The 17162-nt window shown below is 37.3% G+C and overlaps 1 protein-coding gene across 1 annotated transcript in view; it reads right to left on the bottom strand.

The window, feature by feature from the left end:
- mdh1b (malate dehydrogenase 1B, NAD (soluble)) overlaps positions 1 to 16666 on the bottom strand; it is a 137288-nt gene extending 120622 nt beyond the window's left edge. The window contains exon 1 of the mRNA XM_069934082.1: positions 16646 to 16666. The gene's annotated coding sequence lies outside the window, so the exon portion shown is untranslated. The remainder of the gene's footprint in view (positions 1 to 16645) is intronic.
- Positions 16667 to 17162: the final 496 nt, after the last annotated feature.

Consider the following 17162-nt stretch of genomic DNA (forward strand, 5'->3'; position numbering starts at 1 on the left):
CAGGGAACTCCAGCCTTCTCCGGAAAAGTTGAAAAAAAATACACAAACCACAAAGGTACAAGAATAAAAATTAAAACAAAGTAAAAGTAAAGGTGGGAAGAAAATGGCAGCGAAGAGAGAAAAGTCGAAAGCAACGGGAAGAAGAGAAGAAGAAAGAACGTCGGAAGAAGAAGGTGAAGGCCTTACCTGTCCGAGGAGGCCCGCCGCGGAGAGACAGGCCCGCTTCCTAAGGTCGGTGGAAGTCCCGAGCTCGGGACTACAAAAATGGCTCGCGGAGCCGAGTAAAAGTGCGCAACCGTGCATGCGCGAGGACTTGCGCATGCGCGATGCGCATGAAAAAAAACACACTGACGTGAGGGGGGAACAGCTGAGGAGTCAATCTCCACAGCTGAGAGTGACAGCTGCAACACAGCAACAGGAAGAGAACACAGAAAACAACGAGAACAAGGAAGAACAGAGCAAAAAGAAAACAAGGTAACAACAGATGGCCAACCCAGAGGAAGAAGAAGAAGAAGAAGAAGAACATAGAGAAATGGAAAAAGAAGGGAAAGGCAGGACAATGGATATATATTTTTTAAAGAATATATGGAATCAGTAAAAGAATGGCAATTACAAGAATTTAATGAAATAAAAAGAAGAATTAAGAGTGCAGAAGAAAAAAATGAATAAAATAGAGATAGTCATATCAGATATAGGAAAAAGAGTGGACAATGTGGAAGAACGAGAAACAATCGTAGAAATGGAAGTAGAGGACTTAAAAGAGAAATTAGAAGAATCTAATAAAAAAGTTAAAGAGGCACAAGAGCTGTTAGCTCAGAAGATAGATATAATGGAAAACTGTAATAGAAGAAATAATATAAAGATAGTGGGCCTTAAGGAAGATGAAGAAGGCATCACCACCCCATCATCTAGATCATTAATGTATATAACGAACAACAATGGGCCCAATACAGATCCTTGAGGCACACCACTGGTCACCGGCCTCCAACCTGACAGACAATTATCCACTACCACTCTCTGGCCTCTCCCTTTCAGCCAATGTGACAATTGTCTGTCAGGTTGGAGGCCGGTGACCAGTGGTGTGCCTCAAGGATCTGTATTGGGCCCATTGTTGTTCGTTATATACATTAATGATCTAGATGATGGGGTGGTGAATTGGATTAGTAAATAAGCAGACGATACTAAGATAGGTGGAATAGTGGATAATGAAGAAGGTTTTCAAGGATTGCAGAGGGATTTGGGCTGCTTAGAAAAGTGGGCTGAAAAATGGCAGATGGAATTTAATGCTGATAAGTGTGAGGTGCTTCATTTTGGTAAGAAGAATCAGAATAGGACATACGTGGTAAATGGGAGAGCATTGATGAATACAGAAGAGCAGAAAGATTTAGGAGTAACGGTACATCGTTCCCTGAAGGTAGAAACTCACGTGAATAGGGTGGTGAAGAAGGCTTTTAGTATGCTGGCCTTTATCAATCATTGCATGGAATATAGGAGTTGGGAGGTGATGTTGAGATTGTATAAGACGTTGGTGCGGCCTAATTTGGAGTTCTGTGTGCAGTTCTGGTCGCCTAATTATAGGAAGGATATAAACAGAGTGGAGAGAGTGCAGAGAAGGTTTACCAGAATGTTACCTGGGTTTAAGCATCTAGAGTATAGGGAGAGATTGGACAGATTAGGTCTTTATTCTTTGGAGCGTAGAAGGTTGAGAGGGGATTTGATAGAAATATTTAAGATTATGAAAGGGATAGACAGAGTGGATGTGGATAGACTATTTCCGTTAAGAAGAGGAAAGATTTAAACAAGAGGACATGAGTTAAGAATTAAGGGGCAGAGGTTTAGAGGTAACATGAGGGGGAACTTCTTTACTCAGAGAGTGGTAGCCGTGTGGAATGAGCTTCCGGGAGAAATAGTGGCGGCGGAGTCAATTGTATTATTTAAAAAAAGGTTGGACAGGTATATGGATGAGAAGAAGATGGAGGGTTATGGGCATTGTGCAAGGAGGTGGGACTAGAAAGGGGTGTTTGGTTCGGTGCGGACTAGAAGGGCCTAATGGCCTGTTTCCGTGCTGTAATTGTTATGTTATGTTATGTTAAGAATATGAGAGAATTTATAAAAGATTGGATCCCCAGGGTCCTAGGAAGACCAGAATTACAGGAAGAAATGGAAATAGAGAGGGCACATAGAACACTAGCCCCGAAACCACAGCCGCAGCAAAAACCAAGATCCATTTTAGTAAAATTCTTAAGATATACAACAAGAGAAAATATATTGGAGAAAGCAATGAAGAAAATAAGAGAAGACAAAAAGCCACTAGAATACAAAGGTCAAAAAATGTTTTTCTATCCAGACATAAGTTTTTAACTCCTGAAGAAGAGGAAGGAGTTTAATACAGCAAAAACGATCCTATGGAAAAAAGGATATAAATTTATGTTAAAGTACCCAGCGGTACTTAAAATAGTTATTCCAGGGCAGCAAAACAGACCATTCTCGGATCCAGAGGAAGCACGAAAATTTGCAGAATAACTACAAAACAAGCAGAGAGATGAAGACATGTAATAAAAGTAAAAATGACCACGAACTATAGTATGTGTGTATATGGGTATATATATATATATATATAGATGTGTATGTATATATGTGTGTACATGAGTGTATCCGTATTTAGAGGAAAATATATAGAGTATAGATAAGAATTAATAAGGGAATGAAAGGGAACAGAGGAAGTAAGGAGGGAATTAAAAGAGTGACCTTTGTTATATATGAAAATTGAAATCTTTTCCGGGGGGGAGCTGGGTAGGGAGGAGTTATGGTAACTGCAAAATCAGTTGACGCTTGCGAGTGAATTCGCAAATCCAAATGGAGAGGGGAGATGTGGTTGCCCGACAAGGGATAAAGGGCAACTCAGGAGGGGGAGGGGAGAATGGGGTTAAAGAAATTTTAGATAGGAGAATAAGGGAAATGTTTAATGTTTTAGAAATGTTGTCTTATAAAGTGTTCAAAACAAGAAAGCAGAAATGGATAAGAAGGAAAGGTGATGATGAGGAAACGAAAAGGGAAGATAAACAAAGTATGAAATGGCTACGTTGAACTATATGACTTTAAAGATTAACGGAATACATAACCAAATCAAAAGGAAGAAACTGCTAAATTTACTGAAAAAAGAAAAAATTGATATAGCATTTGTGCAAGAAACACATTTAACTGAAATGGAGCATAAGAAATTAAAGAGAGATTGGATAGGACATGTAACAGCAGCATCATATAATTCAAAAGCTAGAGGAGTAGCTATATTAATCAGTAAAAATGTACCAATTAAAATAGAAGAGGAAATAATAGATCCAGCAGGGAGATATGTAATGATAAAATGTCAGATATATTCGGAGTTTTGAAATTTACTCAATGTATATTCACCTAACAAAGAAGATCAAAAATTTTTGCAAGATATTTTTTGAAGATAGCAGACACGCAAGGGAACATATTAATAGGAGGGGATTTCAATCTTAATTTGGATTCAAACATGGATAAAACTGGGAAAAAAATTAACAGAAAGAACAAAGTAACCAAATTTATAATTAAATCGATGCAAGAAATGCAACTTTTGGATATATGGAGGAAACAACACCCAAAGGAAAAGGAATATTCATATTATTAGGGTAGACATAAAACATACTCAAGAATAGACCTATTCCTGTTATCAGCTCGTATGCAAGACAGAGTAAGAAAAACAGAATATAAAGCTAGAATATTATCGGACCATTCACCCTTGATATTGACAATAGAGTTAGAGGACATCCCTCCAACAATGTATAGATGCAGATTAAACTCCATGCTACTTAAAAGGCAGGATTTTAGAGAATTCATTGAAAGACAAATTAAAATGTACTTTGAAATAAATATGGAATGAGTGAAAGATAAGTTTATACTATGGGAAGCAATGAAAGTGTTCATCAGAGGGCAAATAATAAGTTATGTAACCAAGATGAAGAAGGACTACAATCAGGAAACAGAGCAGTTGGAAAGGGAAATAGCAAATATAGAAAAAGAATTAGCAATGAAGGAAGACACAACTAAAAGAAGAGAATTGGCAGATAAAAAAATAAAATATGAAACACTACAAACATATAAGGTGGAGAAGAACATAATGAAGACAAAACAGAAATATTATGAACTAGGGGAAAAAACGCACAAAATTCAGCATGGCAGCTTAAGACAGAACAAGCTAAGAGAATGGTATTGGCATCAAGGAAAAAAGACAAACAAATCACATATAATCCAACGGAGATTAATGAAAACTTCAGAGAATTCTATGAACAATTATACCAAACTGAAAACGAAGGGAAAGAAGACAAAATAGATGAATTTTTAACTAAAGTTGAACTACCAAAATTACAAGTAGAAGAACAAAATAAATTAACAGAACCATTTGGAATAGTAGAAATACAAGAGATAATAAAAAAACTACCAAATAATAAAACACCAGGAGAGGATGGATTCCCAATAGAATTCTATAAAACATTTAAAGATTTATTTATTCCTCCCCTCCTGGAAGTAATCAACCAGATTGACAAAACACAAAGCTTACCAGATTCATGCAAAACAGCAATAATTACAGTAATGCCAAAGACAGGGAAAGATCCACACGCATCAGCGTCATATAGACCAATATCTTTACTTAACACAGATTATAAGATAATAGCTAAACTATTAGCAAACAGATTAGCCGACTATGTACCTAAAATAGTAACTCTAGACCAAACTGGATTTATTAAAAAAAGACGAACAACAGACAATATTTGTAAATTTATTAACTTAATTCATGCAGTAGAAGGGAGTAAAGCGCCAACAGTAGCAGTTGCTTTAGATGCAGAGAAGGCCTTTGACAGAGTAGAATGGAATTATTTATTCAAAGTATTGCAAAAATTCAGTTTACCAGAGAAGTATATTAATTGGATTAAAGCATTATATAAGGGGCCATTGGCGAAAGTGACAGTAAATGGATATATATCAAAGCAATTTAATTTAAGCAGATCAACAAGGCAGGGATGCCCACTATCACCCTTATTGTTCGCGTTAGCTATAGAACCACTAGCAGAATTGATAAGAACAGAAAATAAAATAAAAGGGATAAAAATAAAAGACAAGTAATATAAAATCAGTTTATTTGCAGATGATGTTATAGTATACTTAACAGAACCAGAATTATCAATAAAAGAATTACATAAGAAATTGAAGGAATATGGAGAAGTGTCAGGTTACAAGATTAACGCAAATAAAAGTGAAGCAATGCCAATGAATAATGCGGATTTCTCAAAATTTAAGAAGGAATCACCATTCAGATGGCAAATGCAAGCAATAAGATTCCTAGGTATACAAATAAATAAAAACCTCGGCCATCTATATAAACTCAATTATTATCCACTAATGAAAAAATTACAGGACGATTTAGAGCATTGGAAAGATTTACCACCAACACTAATAGGAAGGATAAACTGTATTAAAATGAACATTTTCCCAAGGATACAATACCTATTTCAGGCATTGCCAATACACTTGACAGAGAAATTCTTCAAGGAGTTAAAGAAAATAATAAGGAAATTTTTATGGAAAGGGGGGAAACCGAGGATAGCACTAGATAAATTAACAGAATGGTATAAACAAGGAGGCTTACAACTGCCAAACTTTAAAAATGGTTATAGAGCCGCACAATTAAGATACCTATCAGATTTTTATCAAACAAGGGAAAAGCCAGATTGGACTAGATTAGAACTAGATAAAATAGGGGAGAAGATACCTGAACATATATTATATAAATGGGATGAAAAATTGGTACAACGTAGGAGTTCTCCAGTATTACATCATCTGCTCAATATTTGGAAGAAGATTCATGTAGAAAGGAATAAAACAAATTACCAATTACCAAAACTAATACTGACGCAAAATCAGTTAATCCCTTTTACAATAGATAACCTTTCCTTTAGGAAAGAATTACATAAGAAATTGAAGGAATATGGAGAAGTGTCAGGTTACAAGATTAACGCAAATAAAAGTGAAGCAATGCCAATGAATAATGCGGATTTCTCAAAAGATGGGAGATTAACGTTATTAGCGTTAAAATGGGAGAAAAAAGGGATTAAAAGAATAGAAAATTGTTTTTCAGAAAATAAATTACTATCCTTTGAACAAATGAAGGATAAATATAATATAACTCAAGATACAGTGTTGGCATACTACCAACTGAGATCCTACTTGAAGGACAAATTGGGAAGCAGTCTGAGGTTACCAGAGGGAAGTAATTTTGAATATGTGATTACAGATACAATGTTAATCAAAAAATTTATAACAAATATGTATATTAAACTGCAAGAAAAGGAGAATGAGGAAACAAATGGTAAAACTAAACAAAAATGGGAACAAGATTTAAACATAAAGATAAAGAAGGAAACATGGGAGAAGTTATGCTCTGGAACTATGTGAAATACAATAAACACGAGGTTACGTATGATACAATATAACTGGATACACAGGCTATACATTACACCTCAAAAGTTAAATAAATGGGACCCAACAGTATCTGACAGATGTTTTCGTTGTAAAAAAGAAATGGGAACAACAATTCATGCAATCTGGACATGTGAGAAAGTGAAAAAATTTTGGGAAGATCTAAACCAGATATTAAATAAAATTACAGAAAACAATATACCAAAAAACCCAGAGATCTTCTTCCTAAGTAACATAAAAAACAAAGAATTTGGACTTGATTTGGATGGTGCACAAAAAAGATTTGTTATGATAGCTCTAGCCATAGCAAAAAAATGTATTATGTCAGCCTGGAAATTAGAAGATAACTTGAGAATATAACAATGGTATATAGAAATGAATAAATGTATTCCATTAGAAAAAATAACATATAATTTAAGAAATAATATTGAAATATTTGAACAAATATGGGAGCCATACATGAAACACAATAGAGAAAACTTACCGGGGACATCTACCACCTAAAATAACGGAAGGAGAAGGAAATTAAAAGAATTGACTCAGTGGAATTTCTTGTTTATTTTTATTGAATGACAACATTGTTTGACTGATTTAATGTATCTTAGATTCTGCACTTTAAATAAATGGGGGGGAGGTAGGGAGGGTGGGATGGGAGGAGGGAGGGGGGGGAGAAAATGACACTGTATATATTTGAAAAGGAAAATGTATGTATCTTGGTCAATGTGGTTTATGGTGTGAAAAATAAAAAATTTAATATAAAAGAGAAGCTCTTCAGCCATTAGGTGGAGGCAGTTGAGGAGGCTGGGTCTTTATACCCTGGAATGTAGGGGGCTGAGGGGTGACCTCATGGAGGTTTATAAAATCAGGAGATGTATGGATCAAGTGAATAGGTGAAAAAGGAGGGATTCAAGAGGGAAATGAAGAGCTATCATTTCACTCAGTGGATGGTTCATATAGCAGGAATGTTTGTTATTGCACCGAATAAGCAGACAACACAAGTGGTAACCTTAGTCAATGCTTTACTGTTAAACTCAAACAACACTATGAACAAAGGGAGCTTCGTGCAATGGCGTCTGGTATCAGCCAAGCTCCATTTTCAAATGCTGTGCCTCGCGGGGACTCGCACATGCGCAGTAAAACTATGACGAGTACAGTGGCTGCAATGCAATTGTAGCGGGAGCTGATGGGAGTGGCAATCTACATCCCCTTTCTTGAGCAACCCCCCACATACTAAAATCCATGTTGGTGCTGTACAGCCAGTATAGTACCAATAATTTGAATTGGGACCACCTCATGTTACTTAGTAGTCACTGGTGGAAGTGGATGCTTGGGGTGCTTCAGCCTGAGTGGATGTACCATCCGTGGTCTCAGGGGTACAGCCATTTGTTTCAAGGGTTGTTCTTGAGGGAGCTCCATCTACCCCAGGTTCACATTCCAGATCCTGGTATATAGTCTCATCAGGAATGGGTCGGGATGGGGGTGGCTCCCTTACGGGTAGGATGTGTCAATGGTTTCTCCGATACACCTTTCCTTCTGATTTTACCAGGAATGACCTGGGCTCCTGGCAGCTCCTTTCGACTATGCCCATGTGGTCGTAACTTTGTGGAGACTTGCCCTTCTGTTAATGGCTTGAGTGGTTGGCTGTTTCTGACATAGCTTCTTTACTGTGTTAGTCTCCTGTTTAGTATCTGGGACTTAATTTCTTTTGGGTTCTTTAGCTGGCGCTCCAGGGTCATCCACATCTGCCTGGACATGAGTCTTTGGACCAGAGAGCCCAGTGTGGCATTGCGAGGGATGTTCCTTAGGTTCAGCAGTTTGAGGAACACATCTGTCTTCTCCCTGTGAGACTTCTCCATGAGCTGTTTCACACTCCTCATGGCTCTTTCAGCCAACCCGATTGACTGTGGGTACTTCGGGCTGCTAGTTGAAGTCCCATGTTGCTGCAAAGTGTCTGAATTTCTTACTGGCAAAGTGTGGAGTGCCCAATACACTGAAAAGTGCCTCTTCAACTTAGTAATGACTGCAGAGGAGGTGACATCAGGTAAAGGATCTATCTCACACCATTCAGTGTATGAATCAATAAATATCAAATACTGCTGACTGTGCCATTCGAAGATATCCATCGCCACGGTTGGCCAGGGGAGATCTGGCGCTGAGTGGATCTGCAGTGGCTCTTTCTGCTGGTACTGTTGCACACCGAGCAAACTTGTACCTCCTGGCCTATGTCTTCGGTCATCCCTGGCCAAAAAACTATGTCTCTAGCCCTGCGTTTGGTTGCTTCTGCCCCCTGGTGCCCTCTGTGCAGAATTCTGACATGGATGTTTTCCAATGAACTTGGGACTACTGGTCTGAGGCCTTTCATTATGATTCCATCATCGATGAGTACTTCGTCCTGGAATGGAAAAAAGGGTTGCACTTCAAGTAATAGGCTGGGCTACCTGCCTGGCCAGCCTCCCTTGATAAAAATGCCCAAGGTCCTCAAGGTTGAGTCTTCACCCATGTGCTATCTTAGTTCCTCCAATCGGGAGGAGGAGATGTGCTTTACTGTCATTATATCAAAAGTGTCCTCTTCCTCAGCTTGCTGGATCTTGCCTTTTCTGGGAGTACGGGATAGTGAATCGGATGAGTGCATTTCTTTTCTGCACTTATAAACTAAAGTCAGGGTGTATTTCTGAAGCCTGAGCATCATTCTCTGTAATTGTGCAGGGGCTGCGTGAATTGGCTTCTTCAGAATTGTGACCTGAAGTAAGTGGTCAGTCTCTATGGTCACTAGCCTACCATAGATGTAGTCGTTTAATTTTAAGCAGGCAAAAACTACTGCCAACAACTCCTTTTCCATTTGGGCGTATATAGTCTCCATGTTGGTGAGTGATCTGGATGCGAAGGCAACTGGTTTTCTGTCTTGCAGGCATGCTGCAGCCAGTACTGTGATGCATCTCAGGTTAGGATGAGTGGTCTTCGTATGTTGTAATATGATAGACACAAAAGAGTCTGGAAAAACAACCACCTGAAGAAACACATAAAGATCAGTGTGTACAGAGCCGTTGTCATACCCATGCTCCTGTTCGGCTCTAAATCATGGGTCCTCTACCAGCATCACCTACGGTTCCTAGAACACCTCCATTAGCGCTGTCTCCGCTCCATCCTCAACATTCATTGGAGTGACTTCATCACCAACATTGAAGTACTCGAGCTGGCAGAGTCCGCAAGCTTCAAATCCATGCTGCTGAAGACCCAACTGCGCTGGGTGGGTCACGTCTCCAGAAAGGAAGACCATCGCCTTCCCAAGATCATGTTATATGGCAAGCTCTCCACTGGCCACCGAGACAGAGGTGTACCAAAGAAGAGGTACAAGGACTGCTTAAAGAAATCTCTTGGTGCCTGCCACATTGACCACCGCCAGTGGGCTGATATCGCCTCCAACCGTGCTTCTTGGCACCTCAGAGATCGGCGGGCAGCAACCTCCTTTGAAGAAGACCGCAGAGCCCACCTCACTGACAGAAAACAAAGGAGGAAAAACCCAACACCCAACCCCAACCAACCAATTTTCCCGTGCAACCGCTGCAACTGTGCCTGCCTGTCCTGCATCGGATTTGTCAGTCACCAATGAGCCTGCAGCAGAGGTGGACATACCCCTCCATAAATCTTCATCCGCGAAGCCAAAGAAAAAGATGATAGAATAGGTGGACATGACATATGCCTTTTTAATGTGTCGAAACTGCTTAAAGAGGAACAGTTCAGGTTCTAGTATTTCCTAATTTCAAAACATGTCATCTTCAAGGAAACGTGGGGACGATATTCCAAATTACTATCTTATTAATCCAATAAACCAAACTTTGTAAATGCAGCTTTATGTAGCTTTACTTTATTGATAAAACAAATAAACATTTTGCATAACTTTGCATTAAGATTTTCATAATGATGAATAAACAAAGCATTCAGCTATATTTAAAGATATAATGGTATTAAACATTAAAGAGATAGACAAGAAGAAATAAGACGAATTCAAAGAAAATTATCTCAAATCTCCATAGTTCATTGAAGAGATGCAAGCTCTTAGTCTGTGCAGATATTACAACATATTACATCATAGTCACTATGGTAACACTACAAACAATACTTCTTAAAGAGATAGGCACAAAATTAACTAAGAATCAAAAACACATTTTTAACCTTTATGATCTGGCCCCTAATTATTATAATAGACATTAATGGCTAATATATAATAATTATTATTACAGATACACAAGTAAATATGGTAAGTATAAGATTAGAAATCAAAACTTTTTGCTTCTTGTAAAAGACAGATTTTAGTAATAGGTCGATTTCAGTAACCGGTCTTGGTTTTAATAAGCACTTGCTGAACAAAACCTTGCCCGGAACTGTATCCACAATTTTTCCCAGCAATCAAGAATTTCTTGGTGCAGAGTTGTCCATGATAATTACAATGTCTCTGCATACAAAATTGCATTTAGCTTTAGACCATTTTTGTCATTCTTGTAATAATGAAAGATATTCTTTAATCCATCTTTTCCAAAATAAATCTGCAATAAACTGCACTTGTTTCCGACTGCATCTTACATAAATATCTTCTTTCTGAAATTGACCTGGAGGCATTAAAAATTTAGATTTAAGAAGTAAGAGATGATTTAGTGTAAGTGCCTCAATGCCATTTGAATTGACAGAAATGTTCGTTATTGGACGACTATTTAAAATAATTTCGATTTTGCACAATACTGTCTGAAGATTGTCATCATTGAATATTTGATTATTCAAAAGGGAATTAAGAATTTTCTTGTTTGATCTAATCATTCTTTCCTACACACTTCCTTGATGTGATCCTGTGGTGGGTTAAATATCTAACTAATTTCTTTTTGAAGAAATTTGATGTTGATTCCAATTTTGAATTTCTTTTCATAATTCTAATTGAGCTGTGTAAAGTTAGATCCATTATAAGAACGTAATTCCTTAACTTGACCATGTCTGAAGATAAGGTGTCGAAGAACATTGATAAAAGAGTCTGTATCAAGCAATGACGCTACTTCAATATGAATAGCTCTCATAGTCAAACAAGTAAAAATAGCTCCATATCGTTTTTCAACACTTGTAAAGGATAAAAATAATCAACTCCCACTTATATAAATGGAGGTTCATCAGGTGAAAGTATGTCTTGTGACAAATCTGCCATTTGTTGTTGTCCAGGTTTAACATTTGCATGTCGACAATTAACAGAATTTGATATAATTCTTTTGATCAATGCTGAAGCACCAAGTATCCAATATTTCTGGTGTAATTCTGTTAACATGTGATTACAAACACCAGGACCTGTTTTTTCATGTATATGTTGAACAATCAAATCAGAAATATGAAATTCCTTAGCTAATATAACTGGATGTTTCATTTCTGATATTATTGCTTTTTCCAATCTTCCTCCTACTCTCCATACATCATATACAAGAATAGGATGTAGCTTGTAAACACGACTTGCTTTTGTAACATTCGGATTCTTCTTCAATTTTGATATCTCATTATCAAATGCATTTTTTTGACAAAAACGAATTATCTCCAATTCAACATTCGCCAACTTATCAACTGTTTGGTAACAGCTCTTTCAAGGCTTCAGATTCTCTTTTTTGATATGATTTAAAAGCATAGTTTTTAACCTAAGAATCCATGCTACTGCTTTTCTTAAATGAAACCATGAATAAAAATAGCAAATTAATTGAATGATCAAATCATTTCATTAGATATTTGAATAGTATTCACATTAGTGTTTTGGATTTTTCTGGATCCTCCATTGAAAATTCTTTTAACTCTTCTGGATTTGGAGGCCATTCTTCATGAGATTGCGAAATAAATTGAGGACCAGACACCCAAGTGTTGACTCTTTTTAGAATCGATTGAATTTGATCCTCGTGAGGCCATATTAGCTGGATTATCCACTGTTTTAATATATCTCCATTGATTAGCATGTGAAACCTTCTCGATCTTATTAATTCAAATACAAAGGTACGAAACCTCATGGTTTTGTATTTAATGTATTTAAGCACTGATGTACTATCAGTCCGAAACATAGTCAGCTAACTCCATTTGTAATTTTAAAAAAAACCCATGAAGAAAAAAAAAACGCTAAAAAAGAATACTATAATAGTATTACCCCCCTCAATTATATGGGAATGACAAATGCTACAAAGTGGCTGATGACTTTGGAAGGATTGATAGCCAAACAGAACAATTAAAAATAAAACATAAAAATTAATTCAAGTATGATATACTTCTGCCAAATCTCGGTTAACCTGATCATCATCAATTCTGATATCAACTGTTGAGTTTCCACCTCTTGCTTCCAATTCTTCCCTTTCAGAACCAAAGCAAGCTGATGAGGGAACCTTTCTTGACCTTTCCCCTGCTTATTATCAGATAAAGAATTAGCAAATGTCAGAGCTTCAGCATCATCATTAAAAAACTGAGATTGATAATCTCCATAAAACTTTAACCACAGCAGGATAACGTAAAGCAAACTTATATCCTTTCTTCCACAGAACAGCTTTGGCTGAATTAACTTCTTTACGACGTTTAATTACAGCTTGACTCAAATCAGCATAGAAAGATACTATTATCCTTAATAAGTAAAGTGCCCTGATTACTTCTCGCATTCTTTACAACAAGTCTTAAAATCAATTCTCTGTCCTGATAACGCAAACATCGAATCAGAATGGGACATGGAGTTTGAGTAGGGAGCGGCTTCCTTCTTTTTTCTCGATGACCTCTATCTAATTCCAGACTGCTCGGGAAATATGCTGTTCCCAAGACCTCGGGGATCCACTTCTGAAAAAATTGAACTGGATCTGGATCTTCAAAATCTTCCAGAAGATGAACAATTTTAAACATTATTCCTCCGACTCTGATTCTCCAAGACATCAATCTTCTTTAACAAATCACTTTTCTGAATCTCCCAACCAGTAAACGAGTCCTCCATCTGTCCCATCCTTTCTTTACATTGGTCCACATCATCTTTAAATTTAATAAATGCTTCTTCAATCTTCTTACATTTATCTTGGATCTTATCCACTGCTTTCAGACACTTTACCACACCCATTTTAATAGAAGATATTTATCCCTTCATTTCAGCAAATTGTTCCTTCATAACTGAAAATCCTTGACTCACTTGTACAGCCAAATTCTCCATTTGTTTAGACAAATCAACAGGTGAGGATGGATCTGAATGATGAGGATCAGACTTAAGCTTAAAAGTCTGCCTCACCACAGGCCTACCCTTAAATATACTGTGTCTTCTTCCTCTTCCAATTCAGCAATATCCTCATCCTCCTCTGTCAATACAGAGGTCGCCTTGACCCAACTACAGGTACGGATACCGCCTCCCCCCCCCCCCCACCCCCCGCCATCAGTCCAGGATAACTCTGGAGGCTCCGTTTGCAAGGTAGGCCGAGATTCTTCAGTAATTGTTAACTGTTTAGTAGCTGTTTTCTTTGCTGCTGAGCTTTGGTTTTCCTCATAGCTGTTTGTAGAGTACTTCAACAATGTAATCAACAGTTTTTTTTTATTAAACTTTTAGATGGGTTTTAAACAGTTCTGCCAGGGGGAGGTGTCTTCCCACATCTTCTCCCTATGCCATCACGCCATTCCCTACTCTAATTCTCTTCTTAACAGTGTCCATTTTGCTCGCCATAGTAGCGGCAGTCAATTCCATTTGAGGTATGGTGATTGGCTTTAATGGAGCCACCCTGGCTCTTCCCATTACCAATCCACGAAGTATTTACACTTGGTTATTTTGAAGTACTAAATAACTGACAGGACCAAAACCACCTTCGCTTGCGTCAGCAAAGTGGTGTAACTGAGCAAATGTGTCAATTCCAAAGTCTGTAGGTTTAAAACATGTGTTAACTTCAACATTTTTTAGCATTTTAGGACTCTCAATCTAATTCATCCAATCTTGTGCGATGGATTCTGATATAGTTTTGTCCCATCCAAATTTTCTTCTTCACAATTCTTACAGAATTTTCTTGGCGCCAATACTTCGGCGCCAATATTCCCAAAGGATCATATATTGAGTTTACGATTGAAGAATACCTCTTCTTGTTAAAGGCCATTCTTTCAAAACAATTTTGAATTTGAAAACATCAGATTGAACACACCAGATTGCACCCCTAGAATTCTTTCGACAGGTTGAACATCACAATCCAAAACAAGATGTTTTTATCTCCTTTGCTCTTTCTCCCTCAGGAATAACAGCCAACACATCTCGACTGTTGCTAATCTATTTCATAAGGAAGAAACCTCCTTTATTACAGATCTTCTTTAACTCATGATATAGATCTATTGCTTCTTTTTTCTGAAACCACTAAAGTAAGACAATCATCAACATAGAAATTATTTCTGATGATGTTTATAGGTTGAGAACGAAATTGCTCTTTGTTATCTTCAGCACGTTTCCTGTGAGCAAAATTTGCACAACTTGGTGACGAAGCTGCTCCAAATAAATGAACTGTCATTCTGTATTCAATTATATCTTTACTGTAATCACCATTAGGCCACCATAACAATCGTAGAAAATCACGATCTTCGATGATACTTTCACTTGATGAAACATCACTTCAATATCTGCAGCAGTTACAATAGGCTCTTTACAAAATCTTATCAGAACACCCATTAAAGTTCTGGTTAAGTCTGGACCTTATAAAAGTTGATAATTCAATTAAATTCCTTGAAATGATACTCCATAATCAAATACAATGCATAATTTCTTCTTTTGTGGATGTATAATTCCATGATGAGGTAAATACCATTTTCTACCATCTTTACATTCCAAGATATCTTCTGATACCTTTTCTACATAACCTTGCTTATCATGTCCAACATGACATTGGTATATCCCAAATGAAAAGAAGAATTTCTTTTGAATTTTCTTTTCAACTTCAGCAAACATTGTTCTGCAATTATTTTGTTGTCTGGCATACAAATTTCCCTTTTCTTCAAAGTTAATGCTATACAGTAATGACCATCAACATGTTTAACATAATTTGAAACTAAATCCAGAAACTGCTTGTCGTCCTTTGAAGTTTATTGAATATCTTTGAGACATTCAGGAAAATCAATTTTAAACTGTTGTTCCCACAGATCATTAAGTTTCACAACTGAAATTCTGTTGACATTTACATTTGATGACTCCTGATCATTAATCATTTTCCTCCTAATGGTCTATTAATCGTCCATCCAAGCAATGTTCTCACAGCATAAGGGCTGTCATTTTGACTCCTTATTACTTCTAGAGGTTTGAGAGCTTTTGGTACACCTAATCCAATTAACATCTCAATCTTAGCATCAATCTTGGGTAAGCAAACATCTTTTAGATGATCCCACCATTTGATAACATCCTGATCCCACTAAACCTGAAACTATATAAGTTGCAATGTTCTTTTCATCATTCATTGTCTTCAACAAGATCTTTGATCTTTTACAATGAAGATTAAGTTTATTCATTAATTCAACAGTACAAAATGAGGTGGTACTTCCTGGATCAAGATATGCATAGATCTTCAGTATGAAGCTCCCCTTTTTAGCCTTAACCTGTAGAGGATTGGTCATTGTCATGTGAGCACTAGCAGCACCACCCATGGCTCCTTGCTCGAGTATATTTGTTTCTTGTGGCTGCGGTACCCATTGATCTGCTGGAATGTTAGGTGCGAGCCCTTTGGGTATTTCATTTTGAGTGTTAAACCTTGCAGAAGCCTGAGCTAATACTTTGGCCATATTCATAGTACGTTGTACCTCAAGCTCTAGTCTTTTCTTTTCTCTCTTCAATAATCTATTTTGTTCTTCACTAGCCATTTGCAACCTTTTAAGTTGCCCTTCTTGCTCCAATTATTGTTTCTTGATTTCAGCTTCTTTATCCTCAAAAGCATATCTTTTCTACAACCATTCACATTATGCACATATAGTATCTACGTCTACTTGTTCCTTAGCACGCATAGCTGATATACTTGAAGCATGCAATGCTCTACTTGCTCTAGATGCCTTTGAAGACTTTGAAGATACTGCTGCTGATTGAGTCTCTATCTTCTGCATTTTGCTCAGTACGGCACCTGTGGCACCTGTGGGACCTTGCAACTGTTCCAGTTCCACTAACCTTTAAGCCTGCAGTGCCTTGATTGAGTCCTCTTCTTGCTCGGTAGTTGAAGCCACTTATTCTAAGATGGTTGGCTCCAATCTCCTGCCAAGCATTGTCAGTCTGCCTTGCTTGCTCAACTCTCAACCAAACAGTTCTTTGAGTGGAGCTATTTGCTCAAGGTCTTTAGCCCAACGAAACTTCTTCTTATCCATCTTGGGTTCTTCAGCTTATCTTGGCTTATCCTAGTTCCTGGGAACTATAAACAAATTTGTATCTTGCTTGGTCCCTTTAAGTACTACACACAAGCTTTCTTATCAGGTGTTTATAATAACTTTTAAGAACACATTCTTCTGAGCTTCCTGCCAGATTCTGCTAATCAGAGTTGTATCTTATCTTTCCAAGGTCAGAGGTGTCTTCCTAGACATTGACTCAATTTTAAACTGTGCAATTCACAGACAAGTTCTCATAGAGGCTTCTGGAATATTCTATTTTTACAGCGAGAATGTCTCTTGTCTTTTAACAAGTTGAGCTCTTT

Source organism: Narcine bancroftii, chromosome 4, assembly GCF_036971445.1.
Source record: "Narcine bancroftii isolate sNarBan1 chromosome 4, sNarBan1.hap1, whole genome shotgun sequence".
In the NCBI taxonomy this organism is placed as follows: domain Eukaryota; kingdom Metazoa; phylum Chordata; class Chondrichthyes; order Torpediniformes; family Narcinidae; genus Narcine; species Narcine bancroftii.